This window comes from Cottoperca gobio, chromosome 2, assembly GCF_900634415.1.
Source record: "Cottoperca gobio chromosome 2, fCotGob3.1, whole genome shotgun sequence".
Taxonomy (NCBI): Eukaryota; Metazoa; Chordata; class Actinopteri; order Perciformes; family Bovichtidae; genus Cottoperca; species Cottoperca gobio.
In genome coordinates this window covers 11,871,837-11,888,738 of record NC_041356.1, presented here as the reverse complement: position 1 = coordinate 11,888,738, position 16,902 = coordinate 11,871,837, and the positions used below count along the sequence as shown (strand labels likewise).

The 16,902-nt window shown below is 44.5% G+C and overlaps 1 long non-coding RNA gene across 1 annotated transcript in view; it reads right to left on the bottom strand.

The window, feature by feature from the left end:
• Positions 1 to 11,094: 11,094 nt before the first annotated feature.
• The window catches only part of LOC115020797 (uncharacterized), a 53,831-nt gene continuing 48,023 nt past the window's right edge, over positions 11,095 to 16,902 (bottom strand). Inside the window, exon 4 of the long non-coding RNA XR_003833683.1 lies at positions 11,095 to 11,151. This is a non-coding gene — a long non-coding RNA (uncharacterized LOC115020797). The remainder of the gene's footprint in view (positions 11,152 to 16,902) is intronic.

Below are 16,902 nucleotides of genomic sequence, written 5' to 3'. Positions count from 1 at the left end.
CCAACTAAATCCAACCTGGATACACACACACACGCTCACGCCAGGAGGACGTGTTGACTCCCGCGTCATGGAAATGCATCTCTCACAAAGTAAAGGAAGTGAGTCCCGGCAGTGCAAGGAGAAATGTTAATATAACGTTTGTGCAAATGCATCATCATAAGAATAAGCAGCTCTCCTGCTCCTTAATGCAACATCTCAAAGCCACAACTCACAACAATATATAAATACTACTAGATGCATATTTAATAGTAGAGACCCAGAGAACAGATCTATTATGTCACCAGATTTAAAAACCACAACGTCTTCAAAGTGCGTTGTGGATCCAAGTGGCAGCCAGTGATTAATGGAGGTGTGCGCTCCGCTTTGGGTCGCGGTCAGCACACGTGCCGCTGCACTTTGGGTAATCTGCCGTTAAACTAAATTAAAAAGACTTACAGGAATGGAGCAGGACGCAGACAAACGCACGCACTCTGGCAACATTCCCAGGATAATAAAAGAATCATTTTCCTGATGTTTCCAACCTTGGCACCTGAATTTAAATCAGAATCTTAAATTACCGCAGCGCAAAGACGTCACACATACGAGACGAGTTTGATCTGCTACGATATGAAAATCAAACTGTATATGTGCTGCAGTCGACTGACGGTGTACACTTTGAGTAAAGCGGCTCAGAAACAACAACGCGCTGTGAGAGGATGAAGAAGCTGCGAGTTCAGTGTTCACTGATGTTAAGGGACGGAAACTTTCTCTTTGTCTGAAAGCTCTCAAATGTGCCACAGAACGCTGAGATGCAAAGCGAGGCCCCATCTCTCCTAATTAACACTTTGAAAGATAAAAGCAGTTTATTAAATCAATCAGGATGACGGTTGTTTGTGAATCCCAGCAGATAAGGACATTTGCATATTAACTTTGCAGCTCTAACCTACATTTGAGGATCTTCTGAGATTGTGGCCGGCTTCAATGTAAACACGTTCCCCCTCTCTGCTACTGTACACGTTTTAAACTTTCATAGCCCGGACTCTCTGGTGGGTTTTCAACTCATTAAAAAATGAAGAGATGGATAAATAAGCAAACGTAAACAGACAAACAAATGAATAAACAAATGTGGATATGGTGGCACCGGAGAGGCTCCGCACAGATCTGTGGCACAGACCAAGCAGAAAACAATCTGGATTTTAACTTCCTGTTCAAAACTCGACTTTAAATGAACATGAAAACAACAAACAGGCTTTTAAAGAGTATTATATGTGCCCTCCAGTTAAATTGGCACATGCTAAAGAGCCGCTTCAATATGTTCTGCCAACATTTAACTTCCATGTGAATCATGCATTTTTGTGATAATGTGCATTAACACAGAGCCGTGTTAACAGTTTCTAATGTGTTGTGTCCTTTATCAAGGTTATTGGGATTTAAAATCTCTATCAAATCTGCTAAACTGTATGTATTTAACTCTTAAATAGATTTATTACTGCCAACAGACTCCATGGAAAGAGTTTCAATAATGTAACTAACGAGTGTTTGTGCACACAACGCTTGTTACAGCTTCTTCCTCTGTGGAGCTCCATTGTGTCCAGTGAAAATTATATTTGCTAATAAATCTGAGTTTTTAAGACTTTTTATTAAACTACTAATGATCTTAACTTGAACTACTGATGATCTTAACTTGAACTACTGATGATCTTAACTTGAACTACTGATGATCTTAACTTGAACTACTGATGATTTTAACTTGAACTACTGATGATCTTAACTTGAACTATTAATGATCTTAACTTAAACTACTGATGATCTTAACTTGAACTACTGATGATCTTAACTTGAACTACTGATGATCTTAACTTGAACTACTGATGATCTTAACTTGAACTACTGATGATCTTAACTTGAACTACTGATGATCTTAACTTGAACTACTGATGATCTTAACTTGAACTACTGATGATCTTAACTTGAACTACTGATGATCTTAACTTGAACTACTGATGATCTTAACTTGAACTACTAATGATCTTAACTTGAACTACTGATGATCTTAACTTGAACTACTGATGATCTTAACTTGAACTACTGATGATCTTAACTTGAACTACTGATGATCTTAACTTGAACTACTGATGATCTTAACTTGAACTACTGATGATCTTAACTTGAACTACTAATGATCTTAACTTGAACTACTAATGATCTTAACTTGAACTACTGATGATCTTAACGTGAACTACTGATGATCTTAACTTGAACTACTAATGATCTTAACTTGAACTACTGATGATCTTAACTTGAACTACTAATGATCTTAACTTGAACTGCTGATGATCTTAACGTGAACTACTAATGATCTTAACTTGAACTACTAATGATCTTAACTTGAACTACTAATGATCTTAACTTGAACTACTAATGATCTTAACTTGAACTGCTGATGATCTTAACTTGAACTACTAATGATCTTAACTTGAACTACTGATGATCTTAACTTGAACTACTGATGATCTTAACTTGAACTACTAATGATCTTAACTTGAACTACTAATGATCTTAACTTGAACTACTGATGATCTTAACTTGAACTACTGATGATCTTAACTTGAACTACTAATGATCTTAACTTGAACTACTAATGATCTTAACTTGAACTACTGATGATCTTAACTTGAACTACTGATGATCTTAACTTGAACTACTGATGATCTTAACTTGAACTACTAATGATCTTAACTTGAACTACTAATGATCTTAACTTGAACTACTGATGATCTTAACTTGAACTACTGATGATCTTAACTTGAACTACTGATGATCTTAACTTGAACTACTGATGATCTTAACTTGAACTATCTACTAGATTACATATAAAACAGTCGGCAGCAAAACGTTTTGAATAAGTTCTTCCTGTGCTTGAAATGATCACGTGATTCATTTGCCGCCCTGCTATTGGTTGTCAGCAGATAGACCTTTGTAGATCTCACTGACTCAGCAAATATATACAAAATCTGCATAAATGAGTGATGCAGATAGACCCTGTTAACTTTAAAGACGTTTGAGACAGACCTCACATTTATCCAGTTTGTCAGATTGTTAACCCTCAGTTGACGATATCATGGTGGACAGCGAAGACTAGTCGCCTCATGATATCCCAGAAAAGGTAAACGTGTACTCCACATTCCTTTGCTTCTTTAAGAGAGAAGTCTGCTGAGGAACCCTGGTTCCTGCTCTCTCGGTGTTAACATTAGAAAAATCACTTGAGCGACGGAGACGGCCTCAAAGAAATCAAAGCTTGCAGATATTGACCGGCCTCTCATACGGACATGGAGGAAGAAAGAACCGGCCGATCAATACCAGCCGTTGTTAATCCGAGTACCGACACAACGGCGCCATTGTGTTGGGATGGGTGGGCCAAAGCTTCGTAAGAAATCACCCCGAACAAAAGGGGTCCTGTCGCCATTCTTCGCCTTTCCAAAGGGTCATGCACGCCGCTGCACGACGCACCATTCGATACTGGCGTGATGAAAGGCCGTGTTTGGGCTGCGAATGACAAATAAATCCTCAGTAATCAGTGCGACCTGCATCCACACAGACCAGAGGTGCACGTGAGAGATCACGTCTCCAGCTCAGGAAAGGTGAAGCCGTGTTCCAGGAGAGAATATGAAAAAAGTTACTTTAACGTCTCTGGAGCCTTTTAATTGCAGAGGCTTGGATATTAGTTCAAAACCGCTCACTTCATGCTTGGGAACACAGTGCCACGGTGCTGCGCCCTCACCCAACACTTGTTTTATCTGCTTGCAGATTGAACTCACTTCACAGTAAAAAGAGGCCAATTAGAGTGCAAGGGGATTAAAAACAGAGGAAAGCTTTTACATTTCTCTACTTTTGTGGTGGAGGACAAGCTATAGGAAGGGGATGAAAGCTCAGCACTTTATGATCGTGAAATTAAAGAGAGAAACGAAGGTGTGAGGTTATTCCCTGCAAGTCTCCAGAGGAAAGCAGTTCACCTTGGACGACTTTCGGACGCCATTACTCACAGCAGCCGTTTCAGGTGAAACACCTTCACCTGCCGTGTTTATCACATCAGTCGACCCTCGTCTTTGTCGAAACATCTCCTTCATCCAAAGACTCTTTGAAGTCTCCACCAGTCTGACACACATCACAAGCAGTTGTTTCACAAGTGGTTTGTAAGTTCACATGATAGTTCCGTGGTGGCGTTAAAGCCGCACGGCTCTGTGTTTATCAGCTTCATGTAACCAGAGCGCTTCCGCAGGCCCAACGTTTATCAGCCCGGCTACAACTTCCTCTAATAAAATGATTACCGATCTCTGGTAGTGGTTCACCTCAGATGCACCGTCCCCGGGAGATGTCCGAAGGATGCTATTACCCAGGGAGGAGGGGGTGGTGTGGTGTCGGGGGTAGGCGGGCTTCCCCTAGCGAGCAGCGTCTTTAACATAAGTGGAGATGAGTGTATCCTGATGGTGGAGGCGAGGGGGTTTCCCCAGGAACGCCAGAGAGCGGCAGGAAATCGATGCGTTGTTTGTTTATCGGTCTGACCTACGAACTGCCCCCCACCCTCTTCTTCCCACTTTCTCTCCCCCCCCCCTCTCATCTGAGTTCAGTCTCATTCCGACAAACAAGTGCATTTCCAATAATATCCAAAGAAGATGTCAGATAAATAATCCTTTTCTTTACGTCCTGATATAAACAAAGTGCGATGCAACCGTCCAGTTCATCACGCTTTGCTGTCAACACTTGATTGTGTAACTTATTGACTCAAAATGCTTGATTTTTGAGTGAAATACTGAAAGCATACAGTCCAAAAGCTCTATTTTTAGAAGTAAGTGTATAAGCTTTATTGCCATATAAAGCTACAACACATTTTTATTTTTAAATACAGAGAAACAAACTGGAGTTATTTAGTTTTGCACTTTAATAAGGTCGGCAGCTGGATGCTATAATTCTAATAATGCAACTCAATAATATGTTTCTTTGTTATAACGTGGAGGTTAAACAGGACGAGCTCACTGACCTAGAGAATAAAACATGACGATAATAATACAAACTAAATGTAGAAAATGACGTTATTGTGCAAAACCTTGAGATTTGATTGACAGGTGATCATCTCAACAAGGACATTTCGTTCTCTAAAAACACGTGTCATGCTGAGTTTCTCCATTTGGAGGTCAAATCTGAGAGGAGACTTCTGTAAACGGAGGGAAACTTCCAAGATCCAGATATCCGGAAGGGAAAGGTCACGCGAATCCTACGACTCTCAGTGATGCTAATGGGGCCTAATTTGAAACGGAATTTTATTCACATCTTGAAATCCAACAATGAGATTTCATTCAGACGTCGCAGTCGCTTTTTACTCGCTTTAATGACGAGTAGGTCCGAATGCAGAGAGCGGGAGAAAGGAAAAGATCCCCAAGGTGCTTTGACTCTGTTCTTTTATTAATGACTCGAGCCCTTTTGTGACCGCCGCACAATCGTTTGATGAATCATTATCGTGGAGAAAATCATCACGACTGATCACATTAAGAGGGGAACGCAGTTGTTTTGCAAGGCCTCTCGTGTCCATTGTGAATTATTGTCATTATCATTAGCATGAAATGAATTCTGGCCTTTCAAAAGAGGAGCGATGAGTTAATGTATATTCATCGTCGTCGGGCCACGGGCTTGTTTTGTCTGTTATTGCAGCTGCTTTGAACCCACCTCCGTACGAGGACGCTGATAACTGCGTCTCGGCAAACATCAACCTTGTTTACATTAATGTCTGCAGACGGTTGCAGGTCGACTCTCGATCCATATCAATTGTGCGCTGGTGAATAAATTCCGGCGATGAGACATCAATGAGGGCCAGATCTGTGTTATAGCAACATAAACAACACAATGCTGTGTGTCTACTGCCACTGAGGGCATAATAGAGCTATATTTACTCATATGTCTAACAGGGGGAGTCATGTGACGGCTGCATGGGGAGTTCAGAGGTTTACATTCCTCTCGCTTGCTTTTATTGTCACTCCAGCGGTAATGTGTCGGCTCTCCTTGCACCGGGGACGTTTGGGGGACACGGAGGCGGATCGAGAGCAGCATCTGCAGCATGCTGACTGAACGGGCCCCCTCCAGCGCTACCTGGGCCCCGGCTGGGCCTGTAGCCACGAGCTGGGGAGGGGGCGCTCAGAGGAGGAGGGGACGGGGAGCAGCCATCACCGTGATCTGATTTATCCTCAGGCCGGAGACTACAAATGAGTACAGACAGCTTTTTCATAGCCAAAAGACACATTTGCATCCATGTGTGCGTTTGTGGATGTGTGTGTGATGAGGGGGGGGGGGGGTCACCAAATAGAGTGCAGTTTCATAAACAGCTCAGTTTCAGCAATGAAAGGCTGACACTAAAGTACACAAGTATAAATTGTTGCACGTGTTGATATACATGATGTGTGCATGCATTTCTTTCCTCTTAACTTATTTATGTTTCTGCACCACAAAGTGCAGCGTGCTCACTGCAACCAGGATACAACCGTTCAGATGTTCATAACCGCGTGTTCACACACACGTAAAGGGGAAAGTGCTTTAACGTCGCTATTCTCCGGCCGTTTACAGATTTAATGTTACACCTCATGAGCGTGCACCTCTACACATTACCGCTCTGCAGCAGAGATCATCCGCTCATTCCTACAACATTATTCTATTAAAACAAGTGCTAGTGATCGTCAAAGTAGAAAGTATAACGCCGCTGCTGCGCAGACATCAGGTGCAATAAGATTTATAATATTAGTATTCTGATATTAGTTGGAGTTTTAAGTGTATTTTAGTTTCAGCGTTTCAATACTGCAATCATTTCCAAAGCAGGTGATCTTCACGACATAAGAAGCCGCCGGCGTATATTCAACGTTTCTTATTTAAACTAATGAAAACAATAACTTATTCTACTGTAATATTGTTCATTCCTCTCGTGCTTCCAGCCGTGGAGGAGCGGAGGTGAAGTCAGGCTGCAGACCTGAGAGCGCTGAACTTTGCAGTAATTATTCTGCGCCCGGGTCATCTCTGGACAATATGTTAGCCATCTGCCGGCATCTGTGCTTTCTCCCACTAATAGACTGAACCCCCACCCCCACCTCCCCACCTTTCCTGCACACCGCCCCCCCACACCGGACCGCCACCACCACCACAGCCCGGAGCGAGCGGAGCCGGGGGTGAAACGCTAAGCAGGTCACATGTTGTCTTTCAGCCATATTTGGGTCAGGCCTTTGGCACTCGATGAGGGGAGGCTTAATGCACGGAGGCAATGGGTAATAATCCTCCCTCCAACACACACATGCTCTGCATGTTGGCCACACACACACACACACACGTAGAAGAATAAACACACGTACACATACTGTACTCATGACTCTCCCGGATGCTGTTTTGCCTCACAGGCCGTGAAATTCCTCATTTTGATCTTAATTCAGTTAAACTCACAGAAAGGTGCTGAATACTTGAAATGTAAATGTGCACATCCACAATTGCATATTGGCACAAAACAAGCCAACAGCAGCTTTAGTGGAGCATATGTTGCACGTAGCATATGTCGGGAGCATATGTTTAATGCCAGAGGAAAGATGGATCACAGGTAGACCAGATCTTAACTGCAGAGCAAAGAGACGCTTCAAAGTGAGCACGAGAAACCGCCCTGTTCATCTAGTGCAAGTGTTAAACAGTCTGAACTTTCCTGAGCTGTGGTGCCAAACACTTGCATCTAATATTTTGGGAAATGTATGCAAAACCGGACGGCCAAATGTAGCTCCCTTCCATTAAGATTAGGACACGGCACAGATATCTCGGTGGCCTCAAATGGCTGCGATGTGCAAATTTAATACAAGTAATATAAACTTTCTTTTATCAGGAATTCATTAGGAGGAAACTCGCATCTTTCCTCGATGGAGGGGGAAGTTGTGGGGGCAGAGGCCGAGCGCGCGGGTATGAAATGTGATCAAATTTCAAATACATTCACAGTCGTGGCAATTTGTACATTTGCATCAAACTTGTGGGAGACGTCGGACGGTAAATGGGACGAGGTTGGACATATTTAGCCTCTTCATCAGCACTGCTCGGCTCCTGCCCTCAAAGAAACAGTTCATGGAAGAAAAACACTTACATTCCAATTGGAAGAGCAGATGATGGTGGTGATGGCCTGGTGGTCTAGTGGTACGCCTTCCAAACAAAACACTAGAAGGTCAGGAGTTCAGTACCAGGCTGCCACCATTGTACCCCTGAGCAAGGCACTTAACCCTGAGTTGCTCCAGAGAGACTGTCCCTGTACTTCAATGTAGTTCAATGTAAGTCGCTCTGGATAAGAGCGTCTGCTAAATGACCTGTACTGTAATGATGACAAACAAACCAGCTCAGGCCGACCACCTCCAGAGTTCTAGACCTTCACGGCCGGCTTGTCTCCTCAAAGAGTTTCCTCCATGAGAAGCGAAACACTGAGCGTATGAAGTCTTGAGTGGTGACACATTTGCACTTTTCTCCTTCCTCTCTGCAATCACGCTAATTGCTTTCACATATGACTTTTGGGTCTGTTCCTGCAAAGAAAAACCTTTAGCGTGATTCTTATCTCCACGTGCAGTCAGACGGGCATCGTCAGACGTTATGACTTCATCGTGGTTAGAGCTGCGCCGGGTCTCAGAGGAAACCCAGAGGAAAGATTTCAGAAACGATGCCGGAGGACAGCGCAGACAGCGAGACAATAAAAGGTAAAGCCTGAAAGAGAGCAGTGAACGCGACGGTATGAAGACGATGAGCGTGATCCGCAGACGAGGAGCGCGAAGTGGAGGCGTGTGGACGACACCTCACTGACACACTTGTGTTGCTTTTCACTTTCCTTTGCTTCCCATCTGTATTTGTCGAAGGAAATCCTGAACAAATTCTGCTTGTTGTTCAAATGTTTCCAGTCGGGAGAATACTGTTGCTAGGCGACTGGCAACAAAATGAATAGGTTTTTTTGGGGTTTTTTATGCATTTCTCTGTTAAAACATCCAATACTTTCAGAAAGCGTTCGTGGAGCAGTGACTTCCTGGATACGAGATAAATATTTAAAGTAATCAAGGTGCAGCAGCTGATCTGAGGGATGTGATCAAGAAAACTGAAGGCTTGGACGTCACGTGCAACAAATCTACAGTTAAAACACTCCAGATTTATACTACTTTGACCTTTTCTCTCCAGATGTGAAGTCACATGCACAAAGTAACACCTATTCCCATACTGGAGCAACACACACACACACACACACGCACACGCATATCTTCAGGTTTATGTGCACAGGTACGGAGACGTTCCAGGCCAAAGCTCCCGCTCATGAATAACGTGTGTGTTGCCCGCTCTGTGCATGCAGATGAAGTAGAAAAGAAGAACGGGCGAGGCTGTGCATATCATCATCAAAACCTCCAACTTCTCCCCCCCCCTCCTTCCACCTTCACCTCCTCCACCATTTCATTCCCCATCTCCTCAGGACGTTCAAATGTGCAGGTTTGTTTTGGGGATAAAGTCCTCCGCTTTGATCAGCGCTAATTAGACAGCCTCTGCTTTCGTTCACTACCTATTAGGGTTGGGGAGGTTATCGCCGCACTAATCTCTGGCCGGTAGCCAGGCGAGGGTGCTACAATCCTGAAGGAGCCCCCTCAGAGCCGTCTAAGGTGAGGAGGAAGCGTGATGAAAGGGCCGTCTCCTCTCAGCACAGATCAATACGCTCCTCTCCTTTGCCTATGGGGATCAAGAGTTTGAAACACAAGGGGTGGTTTTTGTTTTTACATACACATATTATATATACTACTATATTACATACACATATACACATACACATATATACATATACATATATATATACGCACGTGTTATGTCTTCACACAGGACACATTATAGAGTTTAAAATTGTCCTTATGTACATATGTTATGCTCAGCATGACCTGAGTAATATTACAATAGCAGTAAATAAAAGTGAAGTAGTTTACAGCATTTAGTTTTTCCACAGAAGATAAATAACTTAGCATGAATAAAGCATGATTTATGATTCCTCCTTTAGAGGTCAGCGACTTGCATTGATCTGCATTTGGAAAACAAAGTCTTGTGTTACTTTGACCGCGGCTCTTGTTGCTTATAATTGTGAAGATTTTGGACTTAAAGCAGAAGTCAAAAGCCCAAAACGTGGTTCCAATGCAAAACGATAACTTCCAGACATGTGCCAGAAAGAGTGAGACATGTGACGACTGCAAATGTCTGAAGATCTCAAACTTTACTTGGAAACTTCACATCAGTTTGTTGAGAGATGCTTGTGTGCGATGCTAGGCTGCAGGAGGGACAGGTTTCACAGTCTCTTTTGACCCCTTAGCATTTCAAAATAAGAGCATCGATATGTTGTCCTGCTGTAAAACAAACGGCAGAGTGGCTCGGGAAGAGTTCTGCTTGTAAAGACTCACAAGCGCTCACACGGCGATGTCACACAGCAGTGCAGCCGAGCTTTACAGTTTTACTGCAAGTCTTATAAAATTCATAAGAGAAGCCGTTTGAGCCGGAGACGAGCGGCGACATTGCGTCCGACTTTATGGAGTCGTTAGCTGTTGGCGTCACACGGCTCGAGCACTAGAGGCAAGTTTTATACATTTATTTTCTTTCATCTTTCTTTATATCCTCTTAACTGCATTTCCAAATGATTTGAAATGTTATCATTTAGGTGCAGAGTCCTGCTTTATTTTATATACTTAACTTAGTATAATAACAACATTGTGTATGCTGCAGACACGTTATTGAAGATGTACGTGTATACATGAGCCATTGCACTGCAAACATGTATCTTTGTGTGCGTACATGATGCCTGTGTGTGTACATGAGTGTGTTCCCACCGTCTTAAGACTCCTCTCAGTAAAGGCGAGTTTCCAGCAGGAAGCGAGTCGTGACCCTGAAGTCCATCATGGCGATGGAGGGATGGAGCAGAGCGCCGCGGGCTGCAGAGGCGGGCGAGGAAGTCACTTTCATGCTCGGCTCCGCTCGGCTCTCACACACACACACACACACACACACACACACACACACACACACACACACACACACACACACACACACACACACACACACACACACACACACACACACACACACACCACCAGGCTGGACGCAGGAAGGATGCTGAAAGAAAACACAGAGATGGAAAAAGGAGTCAAACAAAGACGAAGAATTCATTAATGTTTAAATAAACTGGATCTAGTCATTGCAGTTGCAGCTTTAAAACATTGCAATACTAGAAATGTGTGAAGGGTGACAAGCAGACACACGCCCGGGGGCCCCCACACACACACACACACACACGGGGCCCCCGAGCCACAGCCTTTGTGTGAAGCGACTATTAGAGAGTCGAGGGTTATTATACGGGGACGTCCCGCTCACGTTTCTTCACTTGGGTTTTATTGTTCTTATGGATTTATTTTGGTCTCTCAGCTGTTTCATGCTCTTTTCTATGTTCCCTTGTAAAACACTTTGAACTGAAATGGTGCTTTACATATGCACGTGGACTTTCTGCACACACACTGTATGTAAGCAAAGGTTAGTTTGATCATCTATAATACACAACACCACGAACAGAACCCTCGACTGAAGGAGCCAAGCTGTCCACGTAATATCCCTTTAAGATGGTCAAAAACTTCAAAGCATTATTTTGTAAGAGTAGGTATTTCCTTTTCCCCCCCGAATGGTGGATATCTTGTTTTGGAAGTGAGCTCATGATGACATGTTTTGTAAATCCTCCGCCCTCCCTCGACACAGTGTTGAGGAGAAGTGTGCGCAGAGCATGGAGAGAAAGAGAGACAGTGTATGTGAGTGTGGTCGAGGCAGCCGGTGCGAGATTAGCAGAGTTTTCTTGCGAATGATCCTCGCCGACTGGCAAATCTGTTCAGCCGGGGCCTCGAATTCACGCAGACGGCGCGAGTAGTGACACCAACTGCTGCGACAGAAAGGGAGAGCGAGCAGGAAGTTCCATGGCACGCCGCCCCGTCACGTGACCGGTCCGCGTCCAGCCATCTGTTTTGCCCTTTCCCTCGGTCTTTACCCCCCCCTCGCGCTGTAGTCTTTGGCGGGTCACGTGCGGAGAATTACAGACACGATGCTTCCTGCTGGTTTTAAGTGGCGAGCAAGGCACTGCGTGGCGGTCGGGGGTGCAAAGAGAAAAAGCATCCTGTTGTATGAACCAGAGTTTCTGGTATTAGGCCAGGTGCAAGACTCAGGTCAGTACAGGTGAGAGCATGATGTAATACAATCAGGCGCACGGTGCCGCTGCTCCGTCAGGCGCCCGGCAGACGCCACAGACTCCTCGTCTTCCTACAGTCCAAGTCAAAGTGGACACTTCCATACATCTGAATGAGCAAATAAGGTGCACAAAGTACGAGCCCCTCAACACCCTCTGAAGCGCAGACACAGGAAGGTGTCGCAGCGATGAGGGCGGGGCTGTACTCTCTCCACCCTGACTCAGTGTTCATTCAGTGATTTTGAAGCGTGGTAAATGAAGATGGCGCCAGCTCCACAGAATCCATACGGAATATAAAAAGAGTAAATGATTCAGCACAGATAAAACTGTAAGACAACAACCGTAATTGCATTTCGATGTCAAGCCTCTTTGCGCGGCTTTCATATCCCGGATCATTTGCCTGCATCACTTTGGAACAGAACTTGTTTCAAACGGCTGCCTTTCTCTCCAATATTGTGCTAATGCATTTAATTTAATGTTCGCAGACGCCGTAATTGGTATAATATTGCTCTATAATACATTGAAGGAAACCTTAGCATTAAGCACTAAATTGAAATTTTGAAGCGAACGGTGAAAACGACTGTGGGGGCAAAGAAACCCCATTAAATGTAATTTGTTCTGCATGGCTGTGGGGGTAATGGTTACCGAGACACTCCTTTATTAAGTCGAATAGGTAGCGAGGTAGCTCCGGATTTGCTCTCTCACACACGCGCACGCACACATACACACACACACACACACACACAGTTAGTGGAGATATTCAGCAAGGTGGAAGCTTGCTCCCCACAAAGGGAGCGTTGCACTGCCACTGCAGGATCGCTGAACACACACACACACACACACACACACACACACACACACACACACACACACACACACACACACACACACACACACACACACCTTATTCTTGTCCCTTAATACCACTTGTATGTCCAAGGTGAGGCTGAAACTGTGGAGACAGATTACAGAAGGAGTAGAAGAGGAAAAAGAGGATTGTAGTTGCAGAGGAGAAGGAATGTGAGGAGGGAGGAGGAGAGGGAGGAGGAGAGGAAGACAGAAGGAAAGGGAGGAGGAGAGGAAGACAGAAGGAAAGGGAGGAGCAGAGGAAGACAGAAGGAAAGGGAGGAGCAGAGGAAGACAGAAGGAAAGGGAGGAGCAGAGGAAGACAGAAGGAAAGGGAGGAAGAGAGGAAGACAGAAGGAAAGGGAGGAGAGGAAGACAGATGGAAAGGGAGGAGGAGAGGAAGACAGAAGGAAAGGGAGGAGGAGAGGAAGACAGAAGGAAAGGGAGGAGGAGAGGAAGACAGAAGGAAAGGGAAGAGGAGAATCAGGAGGAAGAGGAAGGATGGAGGCCTGGAAGAGAAAGAGGATAGAAAGGAGCTAAAGGAAGGTGAGGAGGAAGAAGGAAAGAGCCGGGAAGAGCAGGAGAAAAGGAGCAATGAGGGAAAGAGAAGTGAAAACAATAAGACGTAGGTAGACACAGACGAAGAATATGATGAGAAGAGGAGGAGACGGGGAGGATAGATATGAAGGAGGGGGAAGAAGAGGAGGACGAGGAGGTGAAGACAATTTAAAAAATAAAGAAGGAAGAAAGGAACAAATGAGGAAAGATGTGAGACGAGGACAAAGGAAGGCCATGAAAGAGGAAGAGAGAAAGGAAACGAACAAAGAGAAGAAAGGTGAAGAAAAGGAAGAGCAGGCAGCAGAAAGAGGATGTGGGAAGAGGAGGAGGAGGACAAAGAGGTGGAGAGGATTGAAGGGGAAGAGTGATAGAATAATTTGAGGAGAGGGAAGGTGAAGAGGCAGGAGAGGAGGAAGACGAGGACGTCCCAGCGGAGGACGGGAGATCAAACACGGAGTCTAAGTCAAACTCCACCGAGAGATCTTAAACCTCCTTTGTAATTGGAATTTAAAAAGTTAATACAAAGACGCTCCTTCAGTTAGATGTCTTTAGCAGATAGAACAAATCACAAGGATGACTCCCCCCCCCCCCCCCCGTTCCACCAGTGATGTTTAAAGCCGTCACTTCCTTTAAAGCAGGAAAATTAAAGGAGAGTCTTTGTCTTTGGTGTGGGGAAACAAAAACAAGTGCGTGTCAGAGGTTTGGGATGAAGCGGAGGATACAGAACATGTATTCTCAGACTTTACTAATTGCGTTTCATAATAAGACTCTAAACATGTCAGGATGTGCATTTCCTACATTTCCCAGGATGCCGTGCAACAGCCCAGAGAAAAGAAAGCATGCACAGTACATAATATATTATAGTTGGTATTATTTGTCATCCAGCTGAAGTGTTGCAGCTTCTTTAACAAACACGCTTTGAATATTATCTCTAAATGTGTGTGTGTTGCTGCTTTTAGGGGGGGGGGGGGCTGAGCAGCGTGCAGCAGTGGGAGCTGCAGAGTTTTGCTCAGTGGAGGAACAGATGGGAGAAACTCGCCAGGGGAGGATGGATTCCGGTCAACAAGAAGGTGACAGCAGAGCGTGACCGCCAACATGTCCGCCACACTTCTCCCTCCTCTTTCACTGCAGCCTCTCTCTACCACGTCTCCATCTTCCTCTGACACGTCTCCTCTTCGTACCTCCTTCCCCTCCTCGTTGTTCTGCCGTGCTTTCAGTCATCAGAACATCCGGGTGTTCGGAGGCTTTACGCTCGGTGGCGTGTGGAGGGAGGGGGACTGCCCCCCCCCCTCATGTTAACCAGAGAGCTCCTGCTCAGTAACAGGGGAATGGAAAATATAGACATAAATATATATAAATGTGTCTGAGGGATAATTAAATATGTGCACAGGCCTTTCATGGAACCTTTCCACATGAAACTATCAACGTTTCTCTTTATTCTTTCATTTCTGATGAAGCTGGCCAACTTCCAAACTCCTGAAAGTCACATTTACAAGCCTCTTTCTTTTTTTTTTTGTCTTTGCTTACGAGGCTTTTCAGCGGCTCCTGGCCAAAAACAAACCAGAGTGGGGGGGGGGGGGGGTAACTGTGGGCCATTAGGAGCCGATGCGTGCTCGAGACACGACTTCTTCACCCGCACAGTTTGTGCGAGGCGGATCATCAACAGGCAAACTTTGAAGCAGTTCAACGTTTAAAATGAGGAAAACTCAATTGTGCTCGATGAAAGAAGGAAGTTCAGTTTTAAAATGAGTGACAGCGTTACTTCCAACATTGTCCTGCTTCTTAAAGGACATCAGGTAACAGAGCGACAGACTGGATCCTCCGCCTCAGAGAAGAAAGAATGGTGTGTGTGTGTGTGTGTGTGTGAGAGGGGGAGTGTGAGAACAAACAAAGCCCGACTGGAGATGTGTTTGAAGGCTCTTCATGTCCTGCAGACAGGTGTACACGTCTGCGTCAATCACTTTGTGACGTCTAGTTTTGTTAGTTTCCAGAAATGTTTCCAAAAGGATAAAATAAAGAAATTAAATCCATGCAAGTCGAGCACAACATGCTAAATGTACTTTAAAGAGCGCTCTAATGTGTGTTTCCCCACACGTTTAATGTTGCACAGGAGAAGAACAGCACTTTAAAACGCCACAGCGACGGCCCCCATACCAAAGACACCTTCCAGATCAGAGGCAGAACACAAAAGTCCTCCCATGTGCAGTGAGTGCTTCCCTTCAGCCTCTGCATGTCATACAGTAACGTGACGCATGAGGAGACAAAGTGAAAGCAGCCTCCCGGTACCATCGCCGACTGCGTTTCACATGTGAATACCCAGCATGCATTAGGTGGTTGTGGGTAGGTGAGCCTCGGGCTGAATTACAACTCTGTGCTCAATTGTGTAGGAGGACAGTTTTCACCAGGCACCCAAGGGCCCACATAACCTCAGCTGAGGCTATTAATACAGAGTAAAATCATAAACCCTGTCCTGCAGACACACACACACACACACACACGCACACACACACACACACGCAGACAAACAGAGGATAATGTCACCACTGTTGTTGTTGTCTTTTATCCGTCTGTGTATTAACGCTCACTCGTACACATCCTTTATGTAATTGACATATAAAACCTGAATTTAATTCACCTTTGATTTGTTGCATGTTCCATTTTTAATTGTTTTTTATAAATATTTCCCTTCCATCAGCCAAGAACTTGACCCGTGATGACTTGAAAGGGAATTTTTGATCAGATTACACATAAATAATGAATATTTATCATGATTTAGAGTTAATTATATTATCATATCATCACTGGAGCTGTTGCAGTAAAGCGCTGAAGTGTCCGATCACCATCTACAGACGTACGCACGCAATCACCTTAAATATGGAACTATAGAAATATCATCAAATCTTTTGGCTTTAAATCCCCCAAAAAACACAATACAATGGAAATCTAATTCTTGATACGTGTGCCATGTTGCTCCACACACACACATATTATACCCCCCCCCCACACACACACACACACTCACTCCCCAGAGCTTTAAACAGGCAAACTGAACACACACACACTCCGATCCAAGAAAGCAGATGCTGCTGCGCGCCAACACATGCAAAACTGGATAACAGTTCTTTAGCCTTTAGCATCATATGTGCTCTTTCTGCATCACACACACACACACACACACACACACACACACACACACACACTCTCTACTTCTAAATGTGTGTTTACTCCATGTGTCT